The 8445-nt window shown below is 48.4% G+C and overlaps 1 pseudogene; it reads right to left on the bottom strand.

The window, feature by feature from the left end:
* Positions 1-4859: 4859 nt before the first annotated feature.
* Positions 4860-5952, bottom strand: LOC117027116 (5'-nucleotidase domain-containing protein 2-like; annotated as a pseudogene).
* Between the last annotated feature and the right edge of the window lie 2493 nt (positions 5953-8445).

Raw genomic sequence — 8445 nt, 5'->3', positions numbered from 1 at the left:
TTGGGGGGCAGGACTCTGCCTTACTGCCCTGCCTCCTTGTGCTCTGAACTGGGGCAAAGCACTCTTGCCTTTCTCTGCACCCCCATTTGTAAAATGGGCATAATGACCCCTTTTCCTTTGAACGGGAGTGCCAGGAGGCTTTTGTGCATTTCTATAGTACTTGGAGCCCCCCATTTGGGAAGCAGAGAGTTCAGGGCATGCTGTGATTCTCATTATTCACAGAAAGGCACATTCACTTCAGCTCACTCTGCCCTCTCGACATTTTCCCCAGTATTATTGACTTAAGTACTCTTCAAGAAGAATTTCTCTGAGGCTCCCATGTTGACATCCTACCAGTATTTCAAGAGCCAGTCTTGCTAGCTATTTGTTCCCGTGGATGAAAGCCTGCAATCTCTCTATTAAATACTCCCTATTCAACAGGAAGAAGGAAGAAAATGGGGCACAAAGCAGAAATCCAATATCTGCTTACAAAAAATAGGTGGTAGTTTTTCGCTTCTCGGTGTTCCCCCTACTGTCTCACAAGCCTGGACTTCAGCCCTGCTTCGAGAAAATAAATCAAGAGCATGGATATCATCTGCAAGGGGATTTGGAGTTTTCTGCAGGACAGGTTGATGTGAGAAGCCCTCCAGTGCTGAGTCAGACTTGCTGCTGGACTCATTGGCAGGGTGGGGACACGGGATTGCTCAATCTCATTCTCTCTCTCTCTTTCCGTCTCCTCTTTCAGCAAAAACATTTGTCTGTAGGTCTTTGCTTCTCTAACTCTCTGCCGCCATTTCTTCATATCAATTCTTGCTTCTTGCCTTGTTGCCAGAGAAACCAGCAGAAAGGAAGAAACTTGCATACCAACAGTGCAATTCATATGCTTCATGGGGAGGAGAAACCAATTTTTGTATACAGTGGAAGCGAGGCTTCTGGGCATTTCTGGGCATATCAGGGCAAAGCAGCTGTACCTTCTCCTGGCAGCTCAGGAGCATCCCTGGCAGGCGGCCCAGGGAGGAAGAGCAGGCACCCATCAAAAAATCAGAAAGCACAGGTTCTTGGAATGTGGGCTTTCTCTTGAGCCAACTTTGTGACTTTGGACATCACTTCAACATCTCCAGACCTCCGTGTTCTCAGTTGTTAAAAAATGAAATATGAACATCAGTGTCACAGGATTTTTATGAGTGTTCATTCATTGACTCAGCAAATACGTATTGAGTGCTTGCATGCCAGGCACTGTGTGAGGTGGTGGGGCCATCCGTCCTTGCTTTCACTCTATTTTCAGTTTGGGGGAGAAAAGGACAGGACATAGGCAAAAACAATCATGTTCAATGAGTGAGTAGAGTGTGCTACAATAGGGGTGAGAAGAGAGAGAGGGAGGAGTCACACGCAGGAGTTGCACTCAATCCCATCCTGGGTGGTTAGGGCAGGCTGCCTGGGGGAGGCCACAGTGACAGTGAGAACTGATTCATAGAAGAAGTTGGCAGGGAAAGGGGTGCAGAGACTGGAGAGGGCATTGCCATTGATTCAGAATGGCTGGAATGGAGGGAGAGAGGAAAAGTAGTAAGGGTAAGGGGTATGCTGGTGGCGGGGGCATGGATCCATGCCTGGAGATGTAGGCAATCACACCATGCTGGGATGGTGGTAGAGGGTTCAAACATCACCCTGGGGCAATGTAGAGCTGTTGAATACTTTTAAGAGAAGGGACGGGACGACAAAATCAGATTTGTGCTATAGGAAAGTTGCTTAAGCCACAGTGTGGAAAAACTAGGGAGGATACTCTGGATATTTCTCATTTGCCCCTCCAGACCCATTTGCTGCATTTCGCCATCCTGCTCTGTGCCTCAGTAGGCTGACATACTTTGCAGTGCATCAACAAGCTTGTGCTGCTGTGCTCATTTGTTTGCTGCCTTTTGTCTTTTGGTTTCCGGATGGGTTCAGCCCGCAGGAGGCAGGAGCAGGACATGGGAGCATGGAAGGACAGAGAAATCAGGGTATCTGTTCCTCAACTCCCTCCCTGCTTTGACCCCAGACTGATGGTGGCTGAGTTCCCCCACTGCACCCACAGGTCCTGCCTGGTAGTTGTTTTTCCCAGCTGTGGCTTTCTCTCTAGTTTATATATAATAACTGCCCCCTGCAGATCCGGGCATCTAAGGCTCCCAGTGTCTCTAGTCCCAGGGTGCCTCTCCATCCTTCGTTAATTTACCTTAACCTAACCCTGCCAAGTACCCCATGGCAGTGTGCCATCTGCTGGGCCCCGGCCCTAGAACAGTGGGAGACTGTTGCAGCCATCAGGCCACAGTGGTAGTGGGGAAGTGGCAGAAGAAAGTCAGTGGATTCCAAAGATACTTAGGTGATAAAAGCCATAGGACTTAGATGTAGTGTGGTGAGGGAGGAAAAGCTATGGATGACTTCTTGATTCTGACTTCTGTACCTGGGAGAATGGTGATGGTAATGGTAATGGCAAAATGCCAGGAGGGTAGGGGCCGGTAAACTTCCGGTGGAAAGAAAAACTGAAAGGCTTTTGAATGGAGATACTCAATAGGCACTTAGATAAAAAAAAATCTATGGTTCAGAAGCCTAATCTGGGCTGGCGATTCATTAGCATAGAGATGGTAAATGCTGTAAATGAATTCGAATCACCCAGGAAGAATACATAGAGTAAGAAGAGAAGGGAGATGAGGCAGCCCCCCTGGGGAAGAGATGCTTGGGAGTGCCAGGCTGACAGACGGGAGGCTGAGAAATCACTGTTTGAGAGCTAGGAAGAAAACCAGGAGGCTGAGATGTTACAGAAACTTAGGGAAGAGAGGTTGAGGAAGTAGGAAAAGTACAAGCAGTGACTGCAGATCTGAACGTAGAGAAGTGCCATCGGATCCAAGAGCAAAGACATGGCTGATCTTGGCAACAGCCATTTCAACAGAGTCCCTGGAGACCAAAGGAAAGGGTCATGTGCAATTGAGTTGGTAACTGAGGGGTTTGACATGTCATGGTTTGTAGTTCTCTGTGAAGTAGGAGCTGAGGACAGCTGAGAAGGAGGGGACGAGAGGAAGACAAAGTGTATGCTCGTCTTTTCTTTCCTGGTCTTTGGCATGAGCAACGAGCTCTTTATATCCAGGGGTTCATTTTCTGGGTGAGGAGGGCTGAGGTAACAGAAGCCACGATAGAAAAGGAAATTCGGACACATACTACAACATGGATGAAACTTCAGGACATCATATTAAGTGAAAGAAGCCAGTCATAAAAGGGAAAACAGTGTAAGGTTCCACTTACAGGAGGTACCTTGTTAAATTCAGAGACAGAAAATAGAATGACGGTTGCCAGGGGCTGAGGGGAGGGGGAAATGGGGACTTAGTGTTTAATAGCTACAGAAGCTGACATCTTCACGGTGGTCCCCACACCTGCACTCATGCGCCCAGTGTTACTCCGTCGTTTGATTGAACTTCGAGGGCTCAGGTTTTTCTTCTTCAGAGGAAGGTTCTTCCAAGTATATGAATGAGGATGAGGCCAAAAGCTTTAAAGTTCAATCAAAGCCTTCTCTCAATCCAGAGCCTTTTCTTTACTGAAGTCGCCCCAAAACAAAATGGAAATAGAAAATAGAGTTTTAATTCCATAAACATTGATTGAGTGTTTAGTATAGGTAAGTCTCAGAAACTTAAAAGAAAATCGTCTTTGGGAGTGCCAGGGCCCACGTCTCCTATTTTTTTAAAGTTGTGGTAAAATGCACATAACATAAAATTTGCCATCTGAACCATTTTTAAGGGGACATGTTAAGTTTGCTCACGTTGCTGTGTTACTAATCTCAGAACTCTTTTCATTTTGCAAAACAGAAACTGTGTGCTTATTAAACACTAAGTCCCCATTTCCCCCTCCCCTCAGCTCCTGGCAACCGCCATGCTATTTTCTGTCTCTGACTTTAACAAGGTACCTCCTGTAAGTGGAATCACATGGTATTTGCTCTTTTGTGACTGGCTTATTTCACTTAACATGATGTCCTCAAGGTTCATCCATGTTGTAACATTTGTCCTTTTTAAAGCTGAAGCATATTCCATTGTATGAATGCACTACGTTTTTCTTATCCATTCATCCATCAACAGATACTTGAGTTGCTTTCATCTCTTGTCTATTGTGACTAAGGCTGCTATGAACATGAGTGTGCAAATATCTCTTTGAGACCTTTCTTTCAATTCTTTGGGATATACCCCCAGAAGTGGAGTGTCATAGGATTTTTTTGCACTTAAAAAACTTGATTATCTTAGTGAAAGTTTAAATCTCAGTGATTAATGAATAATAAGGAATAGAGTTTTTTGTTTTTTGGTTTTTTTTTTAAGGAGGGAGACTATTTTTATTGCCTGTCTGGACAGACAGCAGAGTGGGCGGGGCAGGAGTGGCTAGGGGCCGGTTCGGACAACGCCAGTGCCCACAGTGGATGTGGGCCTTGTCACATAGGTCGGGCATCTTCCGGCAGCCGGGCTGAGCTGGTCCATTCAGAGCGGAGTCTCCTGCTGTAAGGCGTGTGGCGTGGGTAGCAGGTGAAGTGCAGAGTAAGTTGAGCAGGCAGCTGAGGGCAGCCATGGAGAGGTCTGAAAAGCCCCCAAGGTGCCCTAAGCAGTAGCGGGGCTTGTGGGGAGTGCGGAAGATGTTTCCCAACTGAGTGTTGAACAGAGCCTTGGTGAATCACCCGCCCTAGCTCCTGCTGCTCCTTCACCCAGGCAGCCAGCACTTGCCAATCCGTGTCCTGGCCGGTTTGCATGCACCCTGGCAGCCCCAGGACCACCTGCTCCCACATCCGGAGCATAGGCTGAGGCTGACGGCACCGCGGAAGCCTGCGATCCTCCAGGTCCCTGTAGGGTGGTCCCAAAGTAGAATACGCAGGGGCTGTGCTATTCTGTCAGGTGCAGGATGGCGAACAGCTTCCCTACCAGTAGGTCTTCCCTTTTCCAGGAGGTGATTTGGACCCACTGCCCTGAGCCCTTCTCATCGAGTTTTCTGACAGGCTTGCGCAGGTCCGCAAGAAGCTGGGCTTGTCCGCCTGGACGATGGCCACCGCGAAGAGTTGGTGTCCGTCGGACTCCACCTCCTGCACATCCACTTGTCCCTGGAGCTGAAAGGACTGTGCCGACAGCTGTCTCCCATGGCCCACCAGAAGGCTCAGCCCAGCGATGTACTTCTCCACCTCTCTCAGGATGTACTTCTCCACGTCTCGCTCAATCCACTGGTGCATGAGGCCCTTCACATATGCACGTCTTGAATCTCATCCGTCACACCCTTGTAGTGCTGCCCTTGGTCAAACTCCAGGCCGTGGCCCAATCAGTGGCCCAGCATGCAAGAGAGCAGGGCCACCTCCAGCGGCGAGAAGATGTTCATGACCTGCTTGAGGAAAGACCTCGCTTAGAAGCCGCTCATCTGGTACAGTGGGATGTGCTACGCGTCCCCATGTAGGTCCATCAGCTCCTTGTCTGGCACAGCTGAAGGCCCCTGGAGGCCAGCCCTAGCTGTGCATGAGGGAAGATGTCAGTCTTCATCAGAAGGCTCTTTCTGAAGGTTGTAGTGGAGGCCACGATGACAAAGCTCGTGTCGTTTTCATACTTTTGAATCCCTTCTGGATACTGGTGATGCTCCATCAGGATGTCACACATGGCATGGAAGGTCACTGGGTGCAGTGCATCTGTGTACTACTGTGCCAGTGTAGACCTCAGTGTCACTTGGCTCACCTCATCGTTGGTGTAGGTGGCCTCCAAACTCAGGAGACTGCAGACCTCCAGGGACATGAGGGTGTGTACCAATCTCTGCAGGTCCCAGTGAGGAGGGCACAGATGTGAGCTGAGCTCAGCGCCCACTTGCTGGATCAGTGGGCACCAGGACCTGGGGTCCGCAGCCTGAGCTGGAGGGTGAGAGCCAGGGGGCTCGCTGCCTACAGTGGCCTCAGCACAGCACCCAGCACCCAGTGGCTGCCTGCAGCCCCGCACCTGCCATGCCACTGCTCACCGCCTGAGCAGCCCCCGCGGTCAGCCAGTCTATCACTTTCCGACTGCAAAGTGTTTAAATTGTATTTTTAATGTATGGCACGCCTTACTTCTTTTCCGTACTGTATTACCTGGGACCTCTGAAGCCTACAAGAGGCTTCCATGAGAGAATTCTGGGATACTGGAACATTATTCTGGAATGCTTTTCTACTCCTCCAGGCACTTATTTCCTTATTCACCTCCTGAATTGGTAACCATAGGGAATTGCTACTTTTGTGACTGGCTTATTTCATTAGCTTAATGTCAATCTTCATCCACGTTGTCACATGTGTCAGAATTCCCTTCCTTTTTAAGGTTACATGTCTTCTGTTTTACTTTGTAGCATGTTTCTCAGTTCCAGAGGCCTTTCATACCCATTTTTCCCCTTTCGCCCCCATTTTCTCCATATTGCAGTCAGAGAGTGGTTGTTATTCCCAGGCTGCAGCTGAGAAAACAAGGCTTGTAGCCTCAGGACCACACAGAAAGCACAGGCCCGGGACCAGAACACAAGCCTCCGGTCTCTGGGCCACTGCACTTTCCCGGGAGCACAGCTGTATGTGCAGAGCGCTTGCACATTTGTGCACACACCAGGCTCCCAAATAGCGTTGGGGGGCAGGAGACCCCTAAGAGAGAGAGAACAGGGCCAATGACAAGTCAGTGACAGGGGAGAAGTGGAGGAAAGGCCAGGGGTGGCATAGGACCTGGCAACAAGCCTACTCTGGTCCCAGCCCAGGCAGCAGGGCTCCTCTTACTGGGGTAGCTCACTTTCCTCCTGGGACACAGGAGGGGGGATTTTGCCAGGCCAGTCCCAGGAGCTGGGTGACACAGAGCCTGTGGGAGCGGCCAGCCCTAAGGTGAATCCTCCATGTTTATAGTTGGTGATGAGGTCAGTCAGATGGGAGAGACTGATGATGAAATAGGAATTTGCATTATGCCATGCTGGCTGTGGGCACACCGTCTCACAATGCTATCAGTGGTGTTAGAGGCTCCCTAAATTAACTGAGTGATCTACCATGGACGAATTCTATTTGGGCATCTTGCTGTGATTGGTGAGGATTACCTCTGAAGCTGGTGTAATCACCTCTCTTAGCATCGTGTCCAGGCCGACAGACAGTCCTAAGTAAGAATCAGCTTTTTGCGCTTTGGAGAAGAATGCACCTGTGTGAGCACTAGGTGCTTTATGGATGCTTCAGGCAGTCAGACTTACAAGCAGCAGAGCTCCTGTCCCTGAAACAGTTGAGTAAACCAAATGGCTGACATTTCAATAATAATCTCTGGGGCCGGGGCTTGGCCAATGGAGGAAATGAGCAGGGGTTGCTGCATCTGGGTTCCCACGGGGAAACTGCTTCATACACTGCCTGGCTCAATCTTCTCATTCAGAGACTGTTCCAGAATATTTGCTATTCGTCATGGTTAGAGGGTGGGTTATCCCAGTTAATCACATGTTCTGGTTAAAGGTGAGCTATTAGATCTCATTCATAGAGCACAGCTTTTCAAAAGACTTAGAATGCTACAAAATACTTTGAACAATAAATTACAAGGACCATAGTCCAGTGTGTCTTGTAAAATACTGAAGGCAGTTGTATTTCCTTAGGAGCATTGTTTTGAATCCCATGGTCCAAGGAATTGGTAAAACAGGCAAATGCTAGTTAACAGAGTGCTGGATAAGCACAGCTTTTTAATGAGTTTTCCCTGTCTTGATTCTGTCATGTATTAATGTTCTTAAAAGGCACTGAGCATGCTCGAAGACGATTAAGATTAAATAAGCTAATAGAAGAGAGTGACCTTAAAGGCAACGTAAACTCTGCATCCAACCCAGAGTTCCCCTTTCTAAACTTCTAACAATTTTTTTTCCTGCCTTTCCTCAAATATGTCTGGTATCAAGGGGCTCACAACTGCATTCCATTTATGAGTTAACTATTGGAAAATCCCTGTTAATTCTCACCTCTGACGTCATAGAGAATAAGTCCCATCTCTCTGGTTTGCAGCTCTCCAGATAATTAGGACATTCATATATTCCTGCCCCCAGTTCCCTTTTAGCTAAGCCTGTCATCTCCAGTTTCCTGCACACTTCCTCAAATGTTTGCAGACCATTCGTTGAATGTTGACTTGTTTGTGGGGGATCCAAAGAGAACTATGACAGCAGACGTGACACAACAAGCATCAAATGTTGTGGGGCCATCACCTCCTTCCTTCTGCACTGTGTACTTCCATGGCAGTCCTGTGAGCTCCGACTCTCTCCAGGGTCATTCTCCCTGGGCTCAAATCCTGGCTCTGCCACTTTCTACGTTGTGACCCCCGAGCAAGCAGCTAAACTCTTTAATGCTCAGTTTCCTCATCTATTAAAGGGAGCTAATTATAATATCAACTTCATAGCCTCACAAGGGAATAGCAATTGAGATCATGCATATGTGTGCTTAGCACAGACTGGCAACATAGTAAATGCTCAAAAAATGTATCTGCT

This window comes from Rhinolophus ferrumequinum, chromosome 9 (genome assembly GCF_004115265.2).
Source record: "Rhinolophus ferrumequinum isolate MPI-CBG mRhiFer1 chromosome 9, mRhiFer1_v1.p, whole genome shotgun sequence".
NCBI classification, from domain to species: Eukaryota; Metazoa; Chordata; class Mammalia; order Chiroptera; family Rhinolophidae; genus Rhinolophus; species Rhinolophus ferrumequinum.
This window is presented reverse-complemented; position numbering and strand designations above follow the sequence as displayed.